The sequence below is a fragment of the Pongo abelii genome, chromosome 7 (genome assembly GCF_028885655.2).
Source record: "Pongo abelii isolate AG06213 chromosome 7, NHGRI_mPonAbe1-v2.0_pri, whole genome shotgun sequence".
NCBI classification, from domain to species: domain Eukaryota; kingdom Metazoa; phylum Chordata; class Mammalia; order Primates; family Hominidae; genus Pongo; species Pongo abelii.
The window spans coordinates 144,758,538-144,783,870 of NC_071992.2; the positions used below are offsets into that span (position 1 = coordinate 144,758,538).

The window sequence follows — 25,333 nt, forward strand, 5'->3', positions numbered from 1 at the left end:
TTTATAATGTTGTTGTATAATCCTGAGGCATGTCATTTAAATTGGTATTGACAATTCTGTACAGGAGTTATGCCACAATTTTACCTATCTGAGTATAACTGTTGGATATTTGGGGTATTTTTTCTCTCTACTCATTTAAGGAGGACATGAACATATCTGAATCTAAAATCTTTCAAAAATCTCTGTCTCTCTGTCTCTCTCATGTATCTATTATGTATCTATTTCCCCAGGGTAGGTTTCCAGGTGTGGTCAAAGGGTACAAATCAACTTCATAGGACCAGCTGGGTAGAGCTGGAGTCTTCCTTTCTTTTCTTCTTTCTTTCTTCTCTTCCTCCTTTCTTCTGTCCCTCTCTCTTTCCTATTTTCCTTCTTTTTTCCAACTTTAAAAGTTACTGAGACAATAATCTTTCTCCAGCAATCCTGTAGCTTTGGCTGTTGGGAACATGCTAAGGTACGATTGATCATAAAAATCAAGAAAAGGACTTATTTTTCTCAATCAACCCCCAAGAACGTATATATATCCCAGTGGCTCAAAGAGTTCTAGAGCTGGATCTGGTTCATCACCATCTTTTCTTTTTCAGATGTGGAAAGTGAAGGCAGAAAGACGAAGTAAAGTTTCCCAGAATACAACTGTGCCTAGACTCATAAACCCAGTTTCCACCCTTATTGAGGGCTGCTTCTGTTCCAGGCACAGTTACTCTGCTCCGCAGTATATGCAGAGCACATAATAACATTTATCCTTCTGAAGGGCCCCCCTATATAGGACTTTTTTTGTTATGCCCACTTTACAGATAAGGAAATGAAGTCACAGGAAGGCCAAATTGAATCTCTTGACTGAAATGCCAGGTCTTTTTCCACCACACCATGCTATATGTCTGTCCTGGGACCTGAATGGAAAGCAGACGGGAGAGGAGAACAGTCAAACATTCCTACAGCAGGACTGGGAAGGTGAAGGTTCTGCCCTCTCAGGAGAAGCAAACAGACCTTCCTAGCAAGTTTGTGCAGCTTTTTATGAAAACAGAAAACTCTCCAAGTGAGAGTGGTAACATTTCATTTGATTTTTCCTTTAAAGAAACAACCATCCAGGAAATTGAGAGCCATCTCCCACTTCTCGGTTCTCCCCACAAGCCCAGATCATTGCAGAACAGGAAGGCCTTTCTTTGTGTTTTCTGTGTTGCTTCTGTCACTTTACTTCTCCCAGAGACCCCCTTTTCTCTTTGGCTGCCCAACTCCCACATGCTTTTTAGGATGTACCAATTTATGTTCTTGTCTTCAGATCTTGCCTGCTCTTATCATCCCCAGCCACTCAGATTCATTTGTTCGGCCAATGATGGCAGGGTAGCTGCAGTGTGCAAGCCATTGCATTTGGCCCTGGGGCTCAGCAGGAAACAAGACAGGCAGGGTCTCTGCCAGGGAGACTATGTGTCCCTCTGGGTGCCTGTGACTGGTGGGTGGGTGCAGCCTGCACCTGTGCTAATGAGGCACCATCTCTAATCCAGGCTGTGCTTGTTGAAGCAGCAGGATGTGAGAGGAGTGTAGAATGTGTTCCCTGTGGGATATGATTTTGAAGTGTTGGGGCTCAGAGCATGATATCTCCTGGCACCTTGGCAATTGAGAAAGATTCATGAGTAAGAAGGTCACGCTGACCTTCCCCAGCCTTTCTATGTGAAGCATGGTCATAAAGGAATTCTCTGATCTACCTTGTCTGAAAGTAGATCCTAAGACCCTCATTCCAAAGGGTTCTTCCTCATATGTGGGGGGAAGGAGTGCTGCTCAAGAGAGACCAAGAAAAATTTAAACAGAAAGGCCTTGTTGAGTTTCTCTTCATTTATTATCACTAGATCATAACACTTTTGTTCAGTCATACTTCTACATGGCTGTCTATTCTTCATGGAACCTAAGCATAAAAACTCATTTTCCCTGAGTCTTTGGGTCTCTGTTTTGAAGGCTCCTGTGTCAAGTGAAACTTTGATAGTGAATTTTCTATGCTTATTAAAAATTAATCTGTCTTTTGTTATAAGGGTCTCAGCTATGACTCTTGTGATGGCCGAGGGAAAGGTATTATTTTTTCTCCTCTGCAGAAGGAATAGGACATTAAACTTGAAAAAAATATTTTGGAACAATACTAAAGTCAAGCCAGGGCCAGAGACATACCAATTGAGGGGAAATTATCATATGCAGGAATGTGCTTTCATTTTCTCCTTTAACCCTCACAATAACCCTTATGGACATATTGCAGATGAGAACGACGGCAGAGCTGCTTTTTACATGAGCTCTATCTGGTTCTAAAAATCAGGATTTTTCAGCTACAGAATTCTGCATTATTTATTCATTTGCGTATTCTAAAATCTTTGTTTTTTTGGACTAACATATTAACATGTCAGGGACTATGCTAAGAGTTGAAGATACAGGTTTTAATAATAGTTCCTGGAACTCACATTCTAAAAGGGAAGACAGACAATAAATACACAAATAAAAAATTGTGTAATTTCATGGAGAAATAATACTTCAGACAAAAATGAAGTTGGGGATAGAGAACAAGGAGACAGGGACTAAGAACTCCAATACAAGGGACACCATGGGGGAAGCACCTGGAAAGGATGCTGATAAAGTGACGTGAGCAAGGTGTTCTCAGATCTCAAGATCCATGGCCAGTAAAATTATGAAAACAACTTATGGACAGACATAAAGTTGAAGACCTTTAAATTTGGCAATTAAAAATACATAAATACATTTTTTAAATTCCCAAACAATTACTTTATCACTATGAATTTATAAAGATCCTAACATTTAAAAAAGCGAATATATTTAGCTTCATAAAAATAATTTCACTTATTTTTTTCTCATTTTGTTGCAGATTGTTGAGTACTTGACCATGGACTGACATTTGAAAACCATTACTTTTGTTCACAAATGTTCTGTGTTTTGAGGAAGGACAGGAATTGCACCCTGGTAGTTTAGTAATAGTAGTAATAGAAAATATTTATTGAATTATTTGAATGCTTTAGATGCTATGCAACAAGCTCTTTGCATTATTGAATTGAACTCTCACAGCAACCCTATAAACTAGGTATATAAGGGATAGGTACTAGCCCTTTTCACTGGTGAAAAACTGAGACTTTCAAAGGTTTAGTTTGCCCAAAAAAAGTTCATACATGAATGATATGGTTTGGGTCTGTGTCCCCACTCAAATCTCACCTTTAACTGTAATAATTCCCACGTGTCATGGGAGAGACTTCGTGGGAGGTAATTAAATCATGGGGGTGGGTCTTTCTCATGCTGTTCTCATGATAGTGAGTAAGTCTCATGAGATCTGATGGTTTTATAAAGGGGAGTTCCCCTGCACAAGCTCTCTTGCCTGCTGCCAGGTAACATGTCCCTTTGCTTTTCCTTCATCTTCCACTGTGATTTTGAGGCCTCCCCAGCAATGTGGAACTGCGAGTCCATTAAATCTCTTTCCTTTATAAATTACCAGTCTTGGGTAGGTCTTTATTAGGAGAACAAGAATAGACTAATTCAGCAAATAACAAGATTCTAGTCTAGAGTCAAGGCAGAGCCTATCCTCTTAAATATGGGAGGGGTTTGAACTAGAGCTTGGCTGAGTACAGGGAGGAGATAGAAATACATCTTTTGGCATTTTGTTGGCCCTGTAGCTTTTGGTAGCTTCAGGACAGGTCATATGTTCCTCTTGCATCCTGCTGTAGTGGACATCTCTTTTTTAGCCTTCTCAATGTCCATTCCCCCTATTTCTAGCTACGAACCCTTGTTTTACTTTGGGGACTACCTCATTCCATTGACTAGAGTTTTGGTGGGACTGCCACTCATGGTGTCCCACTCTCTCCTTGACAAGAGGTGGGCAGGTGACTTGAATGAGGCCAGAGTCTTTTGCCATTGAATACATCTCTTGAGTGGAGTAACACAAACCCTGAAAACAGATGAAGCTGATGTGTCCCCATTCCAAATGCCCTCTGAAGAAGAGACAGTCCTTGAATTCCAGGAACTGCTTTGATCCTTGTTCCATTTTAATTGTGTTTGTAGGTTTGTTCTCTTACATTCATCTTCAATCCTAATACATTTCCTTTTTGTATAGGTTAGCCAGAGTCTTTCTCTGTTGCATGCAACTGGGTGGCTGAGCCTGGAGAATTAGAAACCCTAATCAGAGACTCCTAAATCAGAGAGATCTCTATTCTTATCCAAACTCCACTATATTCTAAGTAGTTAGCATTGGAAAAGTCACTTAATCTTTCTAAATATGTTCTGTTACCTATGAAATAAAAATAACAGGGTCATTGTTAAAATGAGCAGACATATATAATATGCTAAACAGAATGACTGGACTTAATCACACAATTTACTTAGCCTTTTCTTATCAATTCCTTAATAAATATTAGCTTATCTGACTTGCATTGGTAAATTATAGAGAGCCATGTTTTCCCTCAATTCAAACTAGAACCAGATAGTTCATACAGTACCAAACATAGATAAATATTAGGAAAAAATCACACAATTGAAATTTTACAATATCAGAGCCAAGGATAAACTGAAAACACATCAAAGCAGAAGACTATAGAGGATTTATTGAACTAGAGATACTACAGATTTCAGAGCATTAAGAACTCACAAAATCTTACAATCCATTATCTTAATTTCAAGTGTTTAAAAAGTTATAATTCCCTATTTACAGTTGAGATAACTGATGGCCTTTCACTTGACCAGTGTTTATTGAGTATCTACTGTGTGTGTCACATTGTGCTAGGTTCTTGGGATAAGGAGGTAAAAGATACAGCCAGTAATGGGATCTGGACTGCATCCAGAAACACAAGAATGTATGGACTCTACAAATGTATCCGAATAATGAAATAAATACTGGAATGGCGATCAGGACATCTGGTCGGTAGTCTTGGATCTAGGGATCTGTGCTACTTGTTAGAACACTAGCCACAGAAGCAAGCAAATTCCTCAGTTTTTCAGTTGGTTATCACAAAGTTTATTTCTTTCTCACAAAGTAAGTTCTATATAGTCATTCTTGGTTAAGTGTGGACATTTTTCCATCTGATAATTCAGGGACACAAGATTTTTCCATCTTGTAGCATTGCCATCTTAAAGAACTTCTGGATTCTCTGTATTCAGTCAGAAAGTTGGGGAAGGGAGATTGGAGGGAGCACAGTTACTTTTAAACCCAAGATGGTTCAGGCAACTGAGATGCCTGGGGTGGATGCCTGTGGTTGCCCTAGAAGTCCATTGATAAGAGTGATCACATGTCCTCACCTGGATGTAGGGAGATTGGGAAATGGACAGCCACTTCTCAGCAGCAAGTCTATAAGACAAAGTAAAATAGAAACCTTTGGTGAAGATCCAGCTATCTCTGCCCCTCTGATGGCAGAGCTTTTCTACCTGGGCTTCTAGTCCCTAATATTAAAATGATTACTTTGACCTCAAAGTAATATTAAAATGATTACTTTGATGACACATTCCATGATTCTAAAACTCCCTGAAAATTAAGAGATGGTAGATTTTTATTTGCTCTACCAAATTTAAGGTTCCATTTGTCTATCAACTTACACAAACACACACACACACACAGAATATTAATAATCATATTACAGGCTAAGAAGCCCAAATCCAAAGCTATGAAATCTGTAGCACTCCAAAATCTGAAACTTTTTGAGTGTTGACATGACACTCAAAGGAAATGCTCACCGGAGCATTTCAAATTTAGGATTTTTGGATTAGAGATGCTGAACTAATATAAATAAAGTGCAAATATTCCAAAACACAACAACAACAACAACAACAACAAAAACACCTCAAACCCAAAACACTTATAGTCCTAAGCATTTCAGATAAGGGATACTCAACTTCTGTATTACTTTGATACTCCTTTGTAGCTTTTATCTAGAAAATAGTCTATATACCTTAATGTAATACCACACGTATCATACCTTGACAGGTAAATATTTATATATTTGTGTACGTTGGGGGATGTGTAAAGTTTGTCATATCTAAGGAAATGTTTTTCTGGCTTTATTCATTTTGAGGACAAAAGATTCTGATATTTTGTCTATCATTAAAACTGTAAGCTTTAATTCAGAGGTTAATTTTCTTCTCTTTCTTCCACTTTCTCTCTATTTCATCTTTTTTCTCCTCCTGTTTCTCCTCCTTTTCATCTTTTTTACCCATTTTCATTTTCTTGAAAAGTTGAAGAGAGACCTAAATCAACTGACTTGGTAAAGAACAGTTCACTTAACGTAAATCAGGGGAAAGTGTGAATTTTATGTTTGAAAGTCTTTGGATATGCAAATTGTACCAGGCTCCATATAATGTAAAATAGCAAGCAAGAAAATTAAAGGGAAATTAAATCTTACTTACAAAATCTTACTTTTAGTATTTCCCTACATTTGTCCTTTAATGAACTGGTACAGAACATTTTGATTTTTGCCAGGTTTTTTTTTTTTTTTTTACTGCATGGACTTGACCTCCGTATCTAGCCAACATTTTTCAACCACAGTTTGTACAAACATTATGTTTGTCTCATGCATTAATCCAAATTAGACAGGAACATAACACTGTAAGGATGATTAGTCATCTACTCTTATGATAGCTGTCTCACTCAATCATTGACTCACAGGTTGGAGATAGTGTTGAGAAAATTACCTCTGAGTCCCTATAGCTCTGTGTCTATCTCTATTTTTACTTGTATCTTTAACTATATTTAGTATTGGTTTTTATTTTGGGGGACTAGATTGTTTTAAATAATAATGTGCCATGAGTTGGTAAAAATCTGGAAACAGGCCAGGTGTGGTGGCTCATACCTGTAATCTCAGCACTTTGGGAGGCCGAGGCGGGCAGACCACGATGTCAGGAGTTCGAGACTAGCCTGGGCAAAATGATGAAACCCTGTCTCTACTAAAAATGCAAAAATTAGCTGGGCACAGTGGCAGGTGCCTGTAATCCCAGCTACTCAGGAGGCTGAGGCAAGAGAATTGCTTGAACTCAGGAGGCAGAGGTTGCAGTGAGCCGAGATCGTGCCACTACACTCTAGCCTGGATGACAGAGCAAGACTCCATCTCGGAAAAAAAAAATAAAAAAATAAAAAAATCTGGAAACAATTTCCATTTTCCTCCCATGGCCACGACTACAAGATATGAGATTCTAGGCCCTAGGCGTTTAAGCAATAATATGTTAGCCCTCTGTCCAGTAGCAGAGACAGATATGCAGAAGCGGTGTACTGAGAAGTTATGTAACCCATCTAAGATCACACTGCTTAAAAGTTAACAACACCGGGATTTCAGAGTTGATGCTATTAACCACTACTCTGTGTTGACATTTTTGTTGAGACAGAAATGATGAGAATGTGACCATTGATAGGCAGAGAGAAAGCAAATGCAAGTCCCTAAAGTCAGATTCCTCTGTTAGAATCACAGAACATAAACATTTCCTCTTGGGAGGGCTTCAGAGTTCATTCATTACTCTTGTTTAATAGATGAAGTGACTGAAGATTTGCAAGGGGCAGGTCACCTAGCTAGACAATGGATTCAGGTGCATGCTCCATTGCTTCAGAATCAACTGACGACACTGGAGGTAGGCGATTCTCCTAAACTCTAGGTTTTATTTGCTAGCTTTTTGCCTTTTTCTTAATAAGCCTTGGCAGTGTGTGTTTTTGTCTCAATCTATTTGTATCCCTGCTCAGATCCCATTTTCTTCCCTGGCATGGAATAACTTGCTCACTCTGCCTTTATTGACTATCCGCAGGTCTCTCATCCCACACTGAGACAAGAGATAGGGTTCTAGCATGGAGATAATAGAGCCTGCTCTGTTGCTGCTAGATATTTGATCATGACAGAATCATTTAACTTTTCTTTTTCTTTTGTTTCTCCCAGCTGTAAAATGGGGCTAATGATAATGCATATCGCATAGGGTTATAAGAATAGTAAAATGAGGTCAACATGGAAAGAGCTTAGAGCAGTGACTGGTGTATGTAAGAATAAGGTAGTGAAATATTCCTATTTGAGGAGATTATAATCTAAAAAAGGAGACTGGCATTAAAGAGGTTTACAAAATTATGACAAGTGCTGTGTTAAGGGAGACCCAGGTGTGTGGGCACTTGCACAGGACAAATACTTTGCCCAGCCTGGAGGACGTGGGGACTCTAGGAGTCTAGTTGGATGTCTCATCTGGATGGGGTCCAGGGGAGAAATGAGCAGCTCCTTACGCTCCTTTAGAACAGGGTAAGCCATGGCCGGGCATGGTGGCTCACGCCGGCAATCCGAGCACTCTGGGAGGCTGAGGCAGGCAGATCATGAGGTCAAGAGATTGAGACCATCCTGACCAACATGGTGAAACCCCGTATCTACTAAAAATACAAAAACTAGCTGGGTGTGGTGGCACGCGCCTATAGTCCCAGATACTCAAGAGGCTGAGGCAGGAACATGGGAGGTAGAGGTTTCAGTGAGCCGAGATTGCACCACTACACTCCAACCTGGCGACAGAGAGAACAGGGTAAGCCATGTGGTGAAGGACAGGAGTCGGTTGAGCTAGGAGAGATACATGGAGGTCAAATCACATAAAGCTCTGTGTGTCAGGCTGAGGAGTTCAGACTTTGTCTTCAAGCCAAGGCAGTCCAATTCTTAGACAAATCTTTCAACCCAACTGTTTTGTGATGGGGAGCCCAGAAAAGAGAATTAAGATTCACTGAGCGCCAGCTCTGCCCTATATGCTTTATCTCAGTTCCCTCACTTATTCCTCACCACAGACTACAGGGGAAGGATTATTACAGATAAATAAACTGAGACTCAGAAAAATAAGCTACCAAGAGGTTGCATAATTAGAGAAAGAGCTGTGATTTATATCTTACTCTGTCAGACTATGAATGTTTCTTCTACCATGCATAACACATCAAATCCTAAAGAAAGAAAATAAAAGCTAAATGAACAAAACTGAAAGCACCCAAAACCTTGCATGTGATATGGGAGGATTATGTTCCAAGGAATCCAAAAGTATTCCTAAAAGTTTAAATTATGCAAAAATGATTATTTAAAACATTAAAAATTGCCTTGAACTTTAAATGCAAGTAGAATTCATTTTCTTGTGTAATTTCTTGCCCAAAGAACTTATTTTTTTTCTAGCTTATTTAAAGTGACATTAGAAAACAGAAGAAATTTATTTTAAAATGCAGAAGGATGACCGACTGGTAGTGATTTTGCAAGAGACTGAGTAGATAATTTAGCATGAGACTGTGAGGGTGACTTTGATAGGATTTTACAAGATTTCTTGAAATATCTGTCAGGCGAGTCTTGAGCACAAGACTGTTTCTTCTCTCAACAAGGGAGCACAAAGTAAGCCCATTCCTGAGAACTGCTCTCTGGTTCTGTAAACTTCTCTGCCTTGGTAAAAATCTGGCAGGGTTTTTGGTGCCAACTTTTATAATTTCCCTACTTTTAAAGACTTCTTCAGACTCTTCAATAAACCTCATCTTTTAATACCGTCCCTGAAGATCTGTTTCACGAATTTCCTATGTGTGACTTAATTTGGTATTTGGTCTTTACTTTCCAGATGGCCAGCTTCAGTCCGTGGAACCTTCCAATACTACCAACAATTCTTCACTTTCAGCACACAAGTGGTTTTTATCTTTGTCTCAATTGGCTTACTGTTAGTGTCGGTGCTTTCATTTATTACCATTTCCCACTCATCTTTATAAAACACTGGGACAAATTGCAATAAAACATTGCAATAATTACACAAACTTGACTGCAAAATGTGGTGTTGATGCAGTTTGTCTGAGCTCTGATTGTGAAATTGGTTTAAGGGTGTCAATGTGAAAAGCAATTGTGTGGAAATCAAGGACTGCTTGAATACATTTATTTCACAAACACATTGTCTTAGAGTACCTTCCCCAGAAGTAGATTCCGACACAAGGATTTGTGTGAAAGTGGTGTTTATTAAGAAGCATTCCTGGAAAAACCTCCAGAGAACTGAAGAAGTAGGACAGGGCAAGGAAGAAAGGCAATCAAGGGTACAATGCACTTATTACAAACACCATGAAGAAAACCAGCAAGGAAGGTCCTGCAGGTGAGCACTGCAGACAGGGAGATCACACATTAGTGTTTTTCTGATCAGGGAAGAAGGGAGCTAGAGTGTTTACAGTTATCACAGCATTCCTTGGCAAATGGCTAAGGCTATGCAAGTTCCCAGGCTTTAGCTCTCTATGTTTTCATGCAGGCAATCCAAGCTGGACTTCAGCAGCCTGGGGCAGCCCTCGGAAAAGAGAAGCAAGTGCTGGCTGATGGACATGAGAGCACTCTCAGTGAAAGTATGCAGGAAAATGATAAAAGGATCCAAAGAAATATGGATGAGATCCTCTTCCCGGCACTCTCTTAAGGTGAAGTGGAAAACAGAATAAACATTGCCTCCAACCACTCTCATGGAGCTTACATCTGGATAGGGTGAAAATAGGCAATAACAAACGAACAAATAAACAAATAAATTAATTAATTGCCCTTTGTGATATGCGCAACGAAAAATTAAGAAAAGGCTGATATGAAGAATAAGAAATCTGGGGTATATGGATGCTCAGTAAAGAATTCTCTCTGCATGTGAATTTTAAGCTAGTGGCCTAAATGATAAAAGGGAGTTAAACCATTTGACAGGTGGAAAGAGGAACGTATTTTATGCATAAGGAATAACATATGCAAAGTCTCAGGGTGGAAAAGTCAATGGCATGTTCCAAGGCTTAAGAGAAGATCAGAAAGGCTGGAGCCTAAAGTCGAGAGGGTGAAAGGGTATTTCAGTTATGTATTGCTGCCTAATAAACCACTGAAAACTTAACAGCTTAAAACACAATTCTCTGAGCTGCAGTCATTCTGCTGTCTTGACTAGGGTTGGATGGTCTAAGATGGCCTTGCCCGGGCAGCTGCTACTGGTTCTTGGTGGAGCCACGTCTCCAGTAGGTTAGCTTGGCCTTCTTCACATGGAGGCGCTATTCAGGGAGGTAAGGGCAGAGGCTAAAAGTCTCCTTCAACACAGGTGCAGAAGGCACAGTGTCACTTCCACCAAATTCTACTGGTAGTCACAAGAGCCCACTAGATTCAAGGGATGAAGAAAGTTACTTAATCTCTTGATGGGTGGTATTGCAAAGTATGTGTCCATTTTTTTTTATCTACTACAGACAGAGACTGTGATTTGAGATGTGCCAGGGGTCAGATTAAGCAGGTCATTGTGGAACACGGTAAGGTGTTTGGATTGTTGAGATGTGAGAGTATCCAATAAGCAGTATCCATCACCTTCAAGATCTAAATCAACATAGAAATAAGATAAAGTGTAAGATGCATGCAAATCAAAATCCTTCCTTTATCTCATAGAATTTAAATTAAGTCTGTGGACGACAAGTGGAGTGTCTAATAAGAACCTATAGTATTAAACAGAATTACTCACCGAGGCACTGACCAGTCCTTTTGATGACTAGACACATAATCTTGAGCAAATTGCTTCACTTCCTTGTGTTACTGAGAATAAAAACAAATAATGCTTGCTAAGTTTTTAGTCCAGTGCGTGGCAGGAGATGGCTGTTCTATGAAATTTGCAATTGTTTTTAAGAACATATTAAAAACATGCAATTGTTTTTAAGAAGCATAAGCAGCTCTGGGTGGTTGATTTGCATAAAGTCCATGGAGGGTGGTATACCCACTGTTTTCTTCTTCCCTATCCTCTTTATGAAAAGACCCTATTTCTTGTTCTATCACAACCTTTCCCTTCCTTTTTTTTTCCCTAACCTTTTTGACATTTACGTGTACAAATATCTTCAGCTTGAGAAGGAATGGAGCTGAGGTAGACAAGAACTTTGCAGAACTAAACAAGTAGACCCTCAGGGTTTATTATCATAATGAAATTGCTGGTGAATTAAAATAACAATAAGCAATAAATTCTTTCAAAAATGTTATTATGAAGACAAAAGCTGTGAGAAGCAGTACTTTATATCAGCTGGTGTGATTGTTTCTAAGGTGACAGGAGAGATGTGTGCCTATACACAATGCAATATTTTCTCAGGACAACACTATTAAAACACACATATGTATATGACTGTAGGCACTCACACAACCAAACAATTAATTGTTTCTGCCTTTCATACTTTGTATAGAATTGCAGGCAATCCAGAAATTCCATAATTTATTGGATGTCACTGCTCATACAGAAAGGATGCCATTATATTTGACATATTTATGGTACTGGTTAATACTAAGTATTAAAAACATTATTGAGGGTTTAAATCAAGGCAAGTGACTTCCACCCAGTACGCAGAGATTTGCAACTTGCTGGCCCCCTTTTCAGAGTGAGCTCACCAGCTATGGAAAAATTATTACATGGTTGAATAAAAGGGAAACAGAAGAGCAGAAATGGCATCCAGCACTTAAGAGCAATGACCTATGAAACAGCTAAAGGGGATAGCAAAATGCAGTTTCTCAATTAAAAAAGAGAATGAGAAAGAAAGTACACACACACAGAGGTAGATGGCACCCCAGGCACTGAGACTATAAACTGATCTAGAGACTGTAAGGACTATTGGGAGTTAGTTATCCTTGGACACGTGCTGCACTTATGTCTCTTGCTTAATTTCCTCTAAATATTTCATACAAGAAGAACAGCTTATTTTAGAAAATTCCTTTACAGTGCACAGGATAATTTTACATTATCATATTTGATTTTCACAGTCTCATGCATTTGACCTTATTTCCAGCTCCAGTTTACACATGAGGAAACTGAGGTCTGAATAGCTAAGTGACTAAGAGCCCCTGACATGTGACAGGTACAAGGCAAAGCTGGCATCAGTCTCAGAGCATCCAACTCGAGGCTCTCTGTGATTTTTACTGTGTTAGGGTGCTTCTGACATCATTTCTTCTCTCCAACAATAGAATACAGTTTTCATGGCTAGTGAAGAAAATATTTCTTATATTTCAGTGGTAATCCTTGGAGAATCTTGCACCTTCTGGACTCATGGGAGGAACTTAACATATGTTGATGACGGGAAAGTCTTATTGCCCTGGGAGTGAAAGGACAATCATTTGTTGCTTTCCTACCTTCAGCTCCACAATTTTTTGTTAGAAATATTCCCAGCTGGTGTGTGACAGAGCTCTTTTAATGCTTTATTCATTGCATGTGTTCTTATTCAGTCATTAAAACTTGTTGGGTTCCAGAGTTTCTTGCTGTTAACTTGGGGCTACTCTGTTGGCCTCAGACTGCTGCTGTAAGGATGAAATGTGATTAGAATCTAGCCTCTTAGCAAAGTGCCTGGAATTTAGTGGGCACTAGTTAAATGATAGCTACTGTTATTGTTGTTGCTTGCTCCTAAGTTTCAACTTCTATAGAAATCATCTTGTTCAGGAATTTTACCAAATAATGAGTCCAACAGCTTTTTCCTAGTCTTTCTCTCTTTAGTCTATGTCTACTTTAATCTGTGCTGTTCGTGCCCACATGATCATGTTGACTCATGATGGTATCAGCTGAGGTTCACTCTTTCCTCATCTCTCATTCCCGGTTTCTCTCCCACATTTCTCCATTGGTCAGACAACACTTACTGTTAATTTAATGACCTAATTTATCCTTCTAATGATGACATTCTTAAGACTGAAAGAAAAATCCAGGTCAAGCTGCAACCACCCAACACAAACCAGATGATCAAGTGCTCACCCTACTCATAGACTTTTGCCAGACGTGGAACTCACAGATGTGCTCCTTTAGGTTTCCCTATTGATTCCTTGAGAGAAGTCTGTGCCTTGTCAACCCCAAAGACTCCTTCCAATAAACAAACTCCACCAAATGGGATTCTTCTGGGAAGTCTTACAACACTAAGCCCCTTGAACTTTTTCACTTAAAAATGTGTTGCCCTTGAGAGCCAGGGCTGGAAGCTCTGCTACAGCCTCACTGGCTGCTGAAGTTCTGAAAGATGCTCATGCTGTTTGGTAAATGGCTGCTGACCGGAGCTTCGCACAGACCCACATCACCATCCTCTGCTCTGACCTCTACTTCAAAATCCTGGGATCTCCCACTATTCAGTAGCTAAGGGGTTGATACCCAGCCTGGCACCATGACTGAAGTTCTGCTGCTGGCCTTGGGAGGATCTGGCTTGTCACTGCACCCGCTACCCCAGGGCTTCTCTCTAAGTCTGGAAGCCCCAAAGGGGCAACACCTGGAGGGAAGTTCTGTTACCTACTTCCTGCCAATCTGTCAATTAGCAAGCAATGACTCTCACACACCACTCTTCATCCCAACGTGCCCCTTGTTCAGGGGACGTAAAGATATCAGCAAGAAAAATGGTCCCCATTATATCTTTGTCACTCTGGTAAGGAAAATACTCATCTATAACATTTGAGACATCATCCTTCAGTCCTAGTTTTGCTATTAACCTGCCATAGGATCTTAAGCCAGTCCTTTAACCTCTGTTAGGTTTTAGTTTCTCTAATATCTGGCTTAGCACATGGATTGCTAGGAGAATTGTAGATAAGATGGGCACCAAAGTGGTTTGCAAGTAGTTATTTCTTATGTATGTTTAAATGTTAATATTATTGCTGTAATTATGATTAGTTAGTACCACCCAGGACCAACGGGTCTGTTTTCAGACAATATTCTTATACCAATTTGCATCTCATGGCATTTTAGAATGTTAGAGCAGAAAGAGAAGTTAGAGATTATCCAGTCCAAAGATGAAAAACTCCCAAATATTTAGATTAGGCTTAATTTCTTTCTTTCTCTCTCTCTCTTTTTTTTTTCTCTGGCAAGAGGTTTTTGTTTTGTTTTGTTTTGATTTGTTTTTTAAATTCAGTTACCAACATTTAAAAATCAAGAGATTTTTACATCATAATACAGATTTCTGGCATCTTTTACAAGAATTGGCCTCTGTTCCCAATAAATCATACAGGGCAAACATCGGCTGGAGCTCAGTAGAGCTGCCTCTTGTACAAAGTGTACATGCACTACAGCTGCCCAGGTAGCCCCTGCTTCCCATCCCAGGCCTCCCCCCATTTCCTAACATCAGGTTAAGATGGGCCTGCGCCCACTGTAGGCTTTTGAGTTGGCCACCTGCCCACCCCCATTCCTCCCAATTTGTACTACGCTATTACAGATGAAGAAACTGAGGCCCCCCACCCACTCTTCCTTTTACTCTACGTGTCCTTATTTACTACATTGCTTTTTGTTGTCTGGGTCCATGTTCTGTCTTCTCCAACACATTAGGAGACCACATCTTCTCTTTTATTATTTTATTTTATTTCACATCATTTAATTCTACCTTATTTTATTCTTAAGTTCAAAGTTCATTATAGAGTGACTTGAAAAAAAAATTGACAGATTTTCTGCTTCTCTTGAAAACAGACTACCAAGTCTAAGTAAAAATAGTAATAACACAGAAGACATTTTATTATTTTATATTACTGCAATTAATAGTTACAAGAGTACTTACATATTCATGACCTCATTTGATCTACAAAGGCTCTGATAGAGAGGGCAGATAATGGCATTGCCTTAAAACAAGCACATATAAATAGGTGTCCTCAAACATGAAAGCTTTATGCAAATATTCAGCATTTTATTCCTACTTATAAGAGCAGGAAACATGGGACAGAGAAAAGAGAGTGGAGCCAAAAGTAAGACACAGAGATGGGACCAGAACAAGGCCTCCTGTTTTTGTCTAGAGCCCTGGAAATATGGACAGAGCTGGAGAGAAACTTAGGAATAACTGATATCAAATTCTTCACTTGACACAAGGAGAAACTGAAGCCCCAAGAGGGGTAGTTATTGCCTCTGCTTTCTTTTATAACTGAAGGAACTAGGTTTAGAATATAGAATTGCTAGAGATTGGCCAAGAATTCTATTCTGATTCTCAAACCAATTTCCCAAACCCATAGCAAGATTTTTATATTTTAAAAATGTGAATAAAAGGAGTTAAAACTAGTTTAAACATTTAAAAAGCTAAGGTCATCACACTGTTTCAATGCATTTTAATGCTGCATTGATTAATGCACAGCAATTTTTCTCTTTACTGAAATCTGTTTTTTTTTAAGTGAATCGATAAGTATTGTATATTCTGACTCTCCACCTTCTTTTCTCCTTCATTTATCCCCTAAACCTCTTATTATTTCTTTCTCATTGTCTCAGCTCTCCTGCTGTATTTCGTCTGTATATTGTGGTGTCATAGAAAGGGTCCAGACCTGGAGCCAGAGGGAGTTGAATTCAAACACCTGGATTTCTTATTATCAGGTGGGTCAAGATCAAATCACTCCTCTTTGGCATGCTGTTTTTTTCTAGAAGTATTACTCTTGACTTAGGTGTTACCATCCCCTCTCTTGCTTGTGGGTTGATATTTACTTGCTAATCCACTCTCAGTGCATTGTTTTTGAATCTTAGCCTAGTTTTTTGTTTGTTTGTTTGTTTGTTTTGACAGAGTTTGCTTACTGCAACCACTGCCTCCCAGGTTCCAGTGATCATTCCGCCTCAACCTCCCGAGTAGCTGGGATTACAAACACCAGCCATCACGCCCAGCTAATTTTTGTAGTTTTAGTATAGATGGGGTTTCACCATGTTGGCCAGGTTGGTCTCAAACTCTGACCTCAGTTGATCCACCTGTCTTGGCCTCCCAAAGTGCTGGGATTAAATGTGTGAGCCACTGTGCCTGGCCAGCCTAGTTTTAATGTTCATAGGATATCACTACCTGTGCTGGTCACCTCCAGGGTCTAGGGCAGATAGTGGGGTGGTTCTGCAATTTTCAAGCTGTGGGAAATGGAACACTTCTTAAACCATACTCTTTAAGCCTCATTCATTCATTCATTCATTCACACATTGAGCACTTGTAATGTGGCCAGGAGTGTTCTAGATACAGGATATACTGCTGGAAACAAGATAGCAAATTTTCTTACATGCCAGAAGAGGAAGACAGAAGACAAAGAGATAAACTGTGAAAATACCAGATTGGAATGAGCATTATTCAGATATGGTGAAGTTTCCTCTTTACGTGCTCCAGTTGGGTCTTGTACATTCTCTCCAGTTTTGCCTAGTACCCTGTAATTATTTCTTTGTATATTTGTTTTCTCCATTGGAATCCAAATTTATGAAGAGACAAAACCTTGTCAGTTTGCGTCTAAATTCCCACTTCCTACATGATGTCAGCTACAGTGAATGTGCTCAGTTAATGCTTGTTCATATTTTCAACACTGACTTCATGTTTGGGCACATCTTATTTTTTCCTATTCGTGTTTCCTTTATTTTTAATTTCTTAACATACCTTTAAAAATGTTTGTATTTTTATAAACTACTGTAAATCTTTCTGGAATGAGAAAAGCTTGTACAAGTAAGCAGCAAACAAACAAATAAATACATGTGTAAAGAAAACTAAAGAGTGTCAAATTGATAAATGGATAAATTAGTAAGTACGTAAGTCTAGCTTAGACAATGCTTGAGTTTGAATGCAAACTTTCCACTTCTACTAGTTTTGTGACCTTGGGAAGGGAGCTTGTTTTTGCTGAGCCTCGGTTTTCTCATCTAAAGAATTGGACGAATGATATCTGCCTCATATCCTGAAAGGATTAGATAGTGTTGTGTATATAAAGGACTATGTACAGAATAGCAATAGCTCATCTCTTTGAGTGCTTAAAGACTGAGACACGGTAGTTGATAACCCTATCAAATTGTGATAAGCAATCCAATGCTGTCAATCATTACTCTACACATTCAGTACTACAAAGTAGGTACTCGATAAAAGATAGCCACTGTAAGTATTACGTTTATTCTTTTATTGCATGATCTCATTAGCAATATTGAGCAACCCACAGAAAAGTATTTTATGAGAAGTCAGAGCATATACCAACACTCCTGATGTAAAGCCTTATAACCCCCAACCAGGATGAATGTGTGCCCTTGTTTATTAGGGTCTATCCCTGGTTGGCCTTGCTATCCTACTGTAAGAGCACCCTCCCCTTCTAACAAAAATGTCCTGATTTAATATAGCCACCCTATCCTAACCAGTTCACATTCAAACCAAGAATGCACAGAAGACAAAAGGAAGAAAGGGGAAGAAACAACACGGGTTCATTCTGTAAACATGTCTTCCTCCTCAGGAACACATCCTCAAAAGAGGCTTTGATTTACTTCTTCTGATTCATGGGAATTGGAGGTGTGGAAGATTTGTCACCTTGGATTTTGAGGGTCTAATTATTTACACTCTAAAACTGTGTCTTCACCTCTGAGGAGCGATACAGGGATGGTGTGTGAAGTATCATGTTAATGGGAGGGCTACAAAAATCAATGGCAGGATCAGGGATGGGGGCCGTTTAATCTCATTTCTGCAGCTCAAGATGCTAGCACATCCGTCTTTCTCAAGAGTATGCACACAGCTCTATTAGGTGCTGGGCGTGCTATAATTCTATTGTAATTGCAATAGCATTTTAAATTATTGTCATAACAGCATAGAGTGAGTGCATCAGAGCTCTGGTTCATGGCTTGTGTTTTCTCTCTGTGCAACCATTTATTTCTGGAGATGGTACAAGGAGCTGTGAGCATAAATATATCTGCATTCTCACGTCACATGATTAGTCTGCTGTCTGCTTCTCTGAGCAGCTTTGCAAGATCCTGCAATGAACTGAGAGAAGGGAGCTCTGTGTTCTATACTTAGCATTACTACCAACTGTGTAACCTTGTGAAGGTCATAGTCCTTCCCTCACTTTCACGGTATCTAAAATGCGTGCATTTAACTGAATCACAGACTTCTAAATTTCAACCAGTTTCTTACCTCCTCATTTCCTGTCCATTTTGTATATTACATGTAGAATTTAATTTTTTTTAAAAAAATGTGTGTCTATGCACAATACCACATCATTGTAATCACTGTGTTATGCAAATAGCATGCATGTTTGTGTAGAGAGGAAAAGTAATTTTCTCCAGGTTTGACTGTTTGGGCGATAGATGGAGACAGAAAGCACAAATGTTTTCTGTTTATTGTGCGCAGTTGCAGTCTGTTCTTTGGCTTTCCAAAACTTCTGTTCTAGCTTATTGTCACTCTCATGAGATTTGGTGCCATGTCCTGGAGACAACAGAAAGTTGGTATTAAGAAAGTGCCTCCATTACTTTCTCCTCTGTGTGTCTACCCCATCTCCTGTGCTTTAGAGGTCCCGGGGTGATCTCAACAACACCATAAATCTCCACTATCTTTTACCTCCCATGGATAACCCTTGAGTCTGTAGGCATTCTTGGGATTCAACTTCCACAGATTTTGAAATTGAGTTTGGAGACAAAGTGGTCTTGTGTGTGTTTTTCAGGCAGATCCACACTATGCCATCTCTTCTCAATCTTCCATTCTTGTTTTCTGATAGCAGAGGGGCAGGTTTAGAAGTCTATGGTTAGATAACAAATCTGAGAATGAAAATCTCTTCTTGAAAGTATCTCTCCTAATCTTTTCTATAATGCTTATGTAATTTTTCTCCATTGACTTTGAGGAAAGGTAGCATACACCTTCCTCATAATCATTATATTCCCAAAGACAATCTCTATCAGACTTTTTTTTTTCTGTACTGACAACACAGGGGAAGGAGAAAGTGAAGGGGAATGTGTTTTGTTTTTGTTTTTGTTGTTGTTTTGGAGGGGCTTATCCTCTAAATTCTAGCTCTGCATAACTTTTCAGGGAGGTGGCAAGCCCCAAATGTCAGTGGTTGTCTTAATGAAAAGAGTGTTTTGCTCTTTTGACCTTATCTTGAAGTAGTAGCTAACTTAGCACAGTACCCAGAGTGACACTTGTGAAATAAAATAGAAATTATTTCATACCACTTCTCTGCTTAAAACTCTCCAATGTCTTCCCATATCATTCAGTCAAAGACAAAGTTTTAAAAATGATATTCAAAGCCATATTTAATCTTGTTCCTATTTTTTTTCTGTTGGTACTTCCTCCCACTCATTTCTAGCTTCCTGTATTGTGGCCATTCTATACTTCACTGAGTTTTTAAAAAGCCAAGACATTTCTGCCTTAGTGTTTTTAATGCTTACCATTTCTTCTGACTGAAATATTTATGTCTTCCTCCTTCACTTCTTCAAGGTCTCTGCGCAAGTGTCTGGGAGCTCTTCTCTGACTACCCTAGCCAAGGTAGCAACTCCTCTTTTCCTTGGCATGTTCTATCTCCCCTACTGTGTTTTATTTTTTTCCAGATAGTTCTTTAATATTATCATTTGATATGTAATATATTTTCATTTGCTCTTCATCACCCCTCCTTAGAATGAAAGTTCATAAGGGCAGAGATTATTGGTTTTTTTCTTAATTATTGCAGTAACCAAAATAGTGCTTGGCATATAATAGGCATTCATTAAGTGTGTGGTAATAAAATTGAATACACAAATTATTGAACCAAGACTGTTATTTTTCTTCCTTCCTATTGTGCCTCTATTTAGCTTGTTCTCTTCTTCCTGCTTAAAAAATTACATGCAGTAATTCATGTTATTATAAAATGTTATATAGTAAAAAGCCTTCCTTTGAATCTTCTGACTCTTATTAAAATTTCTTTGTGCATATACAAGCATTATACATATGTTGGTTCTCCTTTACCTGCTTTCTACTGTTAGGGTTTTTTCCTACTCTTTTTAAGTTTGTTTCTTTCTGTCTTCATCTCTCAATCTGTTTCTTTCTTTCTTTTGCCTGGCTGCCTGCCTGCTTTCCATCCTTGATATATCTCTCCCCTCCCTCTGTCTCTCTTTTTGTTTTTTCTCTCATCTTTTTCTTCTGTCCCTTCACTTCCTTTTTGCTTTTCTTCTTTTTATCCTTTATGACTCTTATTGTATTCTCTTCAATATCTATTCCTTTTGTTTTCCTTCGATTTTATCTTTGTGCATAAGATGGCTTTGCTTTTTTCTTCTACACTGTTGCTTAGCTATTTTAGCTTATCTTTAACCTCTTTCTGTTATATATTTTCTAAGATACTACATTTTTGTTTGCGGTCTTCTTTAATAAGCACAATTGCTTTATATATTTTTTGAATTATTGTCTGTTGTTACCATAATCTCAGCAAATTTAGATGGTCTGTATGATTCTTTGTAAGTTGTGGCTTCTCTGCTTCTCCACCAAACTTGCTCACTTGGTTCTCTTATTGTAACAAAGAAGGGTGATAGCTTTTGCACTTTAGACCATGAACCTCACACTTAGGAAGTGTATCATTGCTGATGTTTTCTGAGATTTGACATGCTAGACCTTCTTGTCACTTCCTGCCATCTCCACATTTGCCTTCTACCAAACTCAGTTCTTGCAGCCTTTTTATATATTTATGAATTATAGCTGCCTCTTAGTTTAACTAAATATGGAACTTACTGGCTTTAAAAAATGATCCTTGATATTTTTAAACTGTGATTTCTTTGAAGAGAAGTATAAAATGCTGATTATTTTATTATGTTCATATAAGAAATGCTTATTCCATGTTTTTGACTGTTTTGATTCTTATTAGAACTCTCTAGAAAGCATATTGGGCATATTTCCTAATTTTTTAATGTTTTGAGCTTTCTGAAGTAAGAGTATTTGGGGCTTTCATTCCAGGAGTAGGGATAAATATTTGCTGAATCAACCACCCTCTTTCATTGAGTCTCTTATGAAAGAGTTGCCTAGAGAGAGAAATGTGAAGACTATGAAAATACAATTCACATCTAAAGAAATTTTGTTTTGTTATTGGGAGAAGTACTGCCAGATCTTACTAATGTCCTTTCTTTATAGAAAGCAATGTTTATTTATGATAATATAACATTACATCAGAGATAGAAGGAACCACAGATCCATCTTGCCGAATACATCAATTGAAAGATGAAGAAACTGAGTAAAGAGTCTGAAAGAGACTTGATCCACAGTTTGAAGGCCACAGTGTGGACCAGAAGAAGGTCATATGTAAAAGTAAGTTGGAGGATCTAGGGAAAGTCAGGTTCTAAGACTGTCTAGACTACATATACCAGTGGGCAGCACAACTGTGTGTATTCCAAGTTCACCTACATAGCCACCTCTTTCTTCATCTTAACTTTGAAGGCTAAAACAATCAGCTGGATGAAGTAATGATCCTAGATGGGAGGTAATGATTCTACATAGGAAGAGCCTGGCATGTTAATCTTGCTCTATTCTTTTCAAATGCATGCTCTACTGTGTTAGTCTCTCAAGTCTGTTTTTACACGGAACCACTGAGGCAACCACAGCTTTATATCTGGGCTTGAAGGGTAGGTAAAGCTCCTTGTGCCTTTCCATGCTATGTGTTCTAAGCCCACATCTCCATCCAAAATAACCAAAGAGCTTATCATTGGAGTCTCGGGCAAAAACCCACCTAAATATAATGAAGTGGCATTTCGTTTCTTATTTGCCACTTTCTCTTTTACATACATCTACCTTTCTTAGAGACGTCATAAAAAAAAAAAAGGTGGGTGGCCCTTGGCGGGATGTAGTTATTCGTGGATTCTATAAAGACCATCAATAGTATCCCCAAACAAATTATCAGTACATTTCAGCTATCTGTTCCATTTCTCCCCATTTACCAAAGCCAGTTGAGAAATCTCTATTTTATCATCTATGTGTACAAGTACAGTTTAGCAGGGCACTAGCAGAAATTATCTTCAACTTTAATTGTAGCCACATAACTACTTAAGTAAAATCACATGTTTATCACTTCCCAATATTTTTAAGTGTTGTTTCAATCTGTGCCACAGATGTACTTTAAGATGTATTGTAGGCTGACCAGGCTGACTTTGGGAATGTTTGGATTATGATTGCATTAAGAGTGCAAGCATGGCTGGGCACGGTGGCTCACGCCTGTAATCCCACCACTTTGGGAAGCCAAGGCGGGTGGATCACAAGGTCAGGGGTTTGAGACCAGACCAGCCTGGCCATCATGGTGAAACCTCATCTCTACTAAAAATACAAAAAAATTAGCTGAGCATGGTGGCAGTTGCCTGTAATCCCAGCTACTCGGGAGGCTGAGGCAGGATAATCGCTTGAGCCCAGGAGATGGAGGTTGCAGTGAGCAGAGATCACATCACTGCACTCCAGCCTGGGTGACAGAGCGAGACTCCTTCTCAAAAAAAAAAAAAAAGAGTGTAAGCAAATAGGCCACAATGGGAATGGACAAAGCAGCAGGACTGATGAGTTCATAATGGATCCTCTCTTTTCTCTTTGGTAAGTGAAACAGCACCTGCTCCTCTTTTAACATCACTGGAGCAGATTACTTTTCTTTCCCCCTGTGCATTGTTGAGATCAGGGTTTCTTGATTTAAAAAAAAAAAAAAAAACAGTTTTGATCCAAACTTTTGAGGGTAAGAATGAAAAGAATGTTTTAGGCAGAAGGAAGTACAGGCAGAGGAGTGCAAGTAACTGGAAGGATGCATTCAGGATCATCAAATGGCTTGTGTGGCCAGAAGTTCTGAACAGGGAGAGGAAATGGTTGGGGGGAGTGGGGATGGGAGATGGTAATGGGAATGGGCAAGGGCTTGGTTTTGAGAGATGTGGACATTAGGGATCATGGACATTATTCTTTGGACAATAAAACAGTATTACATGATTTTAAGAATGAGAGTGATATGATTGAGTTTATATTCTGGAAAATTCATTCTTACTAAAATTTTGAGAATGGAATTAAAGGAGATAATATTGGACATAGAATTAATTTTGGAACCATTTTTATAGAGGAATATGACATCAATGATGATGACAGCATGTCAGACACTGCTAATTATTTCCTGTACATTATGTGGATTAATTCTCATCACAACTCTGATATAAAGAATGTAATTTTCCCTGTTTTATGAATGAAGACATAGAGGTCACACAAAGGCTAAGAGGCTGAACTGAGATTCCACTTCATTAGGTCAAACTGTAGAGGTTGAATCTATTCTGGAGTTCAAAACACACGGCCTGAAAAAAGCTAGTTCTACAGCTCATAGATTGCTAGATCAGAAAAGCACCTATTCATTGTATTATTTTATTTCATCTATTGACTCTTTCCAACTTTGATTAGCTTAAAATATATCAATTTTTTTTGCAAGGAAATTGTGGATATAAGTGAGGTAACTGACTTGACACTGAAACTTATCTTATGCATCCCTGGGAGGTTTCCTGTGGAGTCGTAAAGAAGAAGATGAAAATTTAATCCAGTAAAGATTTTCAAATGAAGGGGGTTCTTCCTCATATTTATAGAGACTTATGGAAAGTATTGTCCCAGAAGTGTTCTGAAATCCTTGAAGGCAAATGTAAGTCAAACAAATTATACTTAATAGTAGGGCTGATATTCTGCAAATGCAGGAAATTTGGTCTGTTTTCCATCTCCATAAAAAAATAAATTAGTGCCCAGTGCTATCACTATTGGCTAAAAATAAGTTTCCTGAATGTTAGGTTCAAAAGGGGTTACATTTTAGATTATAAAATTAGAATACCATTTAGGCACTCAATTTTCACAGAAAATGAATTGTCTTTAACCTTTCAATAACTCTAGGATTTTGTTTCTTAAGATAAAATAAGGAATAGATTACTTTCTCAAAACACCTTAAAATAAATTAGGTTACTCGCTTTCCTTCTTCTCTCCTATTTTCCCTCTCCCTTCTTCTCTTCTCCCCTCTTTTCTCCTTTCTTCCTTTCTTCTTTCTCTCCTTCTCCCTCTCCCTTCCTCTCTTTTTATTTAAGAATTAACTAAAAGCCAGGACAATTCATTTGAGGGGAAAAACAGCTCCTCTTTCTTCCTCCTTTCCCTGTAAAATCTGCTCACTCTTGACAGAATGTTGATTTAGAATTACATTAATTGACAGTGAAAGACTTCATATAATCCTGTTTATATGACCTCCAATAATGTTGAAAGATGAAATAAAAACCCTATTCTGGCAATTTTCCGAAGCCATCATAGACTGTAGCAGAAATGATTTAGATGAATGAACTTCCAGTTTCCACAAAATGTGAATTTGCATTTTATATGAAACCTACCTCATCAGTAAACCAGCCTGCTCCAAAACGATGACTTCTGTTTGACCAAGTGCCTGCTTTTCTTTATAGGCACATTCAAGAAATCCTTAATTATTGTTTTTTTGTTTGTTTGTTTGTTTGTTTGTTTGAGACGGAGTCTCGTCCTGTCGCCCAGGCTAGAGTGCAGTGGCGCAATCTCGGCTCACTGCAAGCTCTGCCTCCCGGCTTCACGCCATTCTCCTGCCTCAGCCTCCGGAGTAGCTGGGACTACAGGCACCCGCCACCATGCCCGGCTAATTTCTTATATTTTTAGTAGAGATGGGGTTTCACTGTGTTAGCCAGGATGGTCTTGATCTCCTGACCTTGTGATCCACCCGCCTCGGCCTCCCAAAGTGCTGGGATT

General features: G+C 38.8%; 1 long non-coding RNA gene across 1 annotated transcript; it reads left to right on the top strand.

The window, feature by feature from the left end:
- The first annotated feature begins 7,406 nt into the window (after positions 1–7,406).
- On the top strand, positions 7,407–17,373 carry LOC134761876 (uncharacterized). The gene is made up of 4 exons (XR_010141032.1): positions 7,407–7,581; positions 10,219–10,378; positions 16,144–16,245; positions 16,430–17,373. It is a non-coding gene; the product is annotated as an uncharacterized LOC134761876 (long non-coding RNA).
- Positions 17,374–25,333: the final 7,960 nt, after the last annotated feature.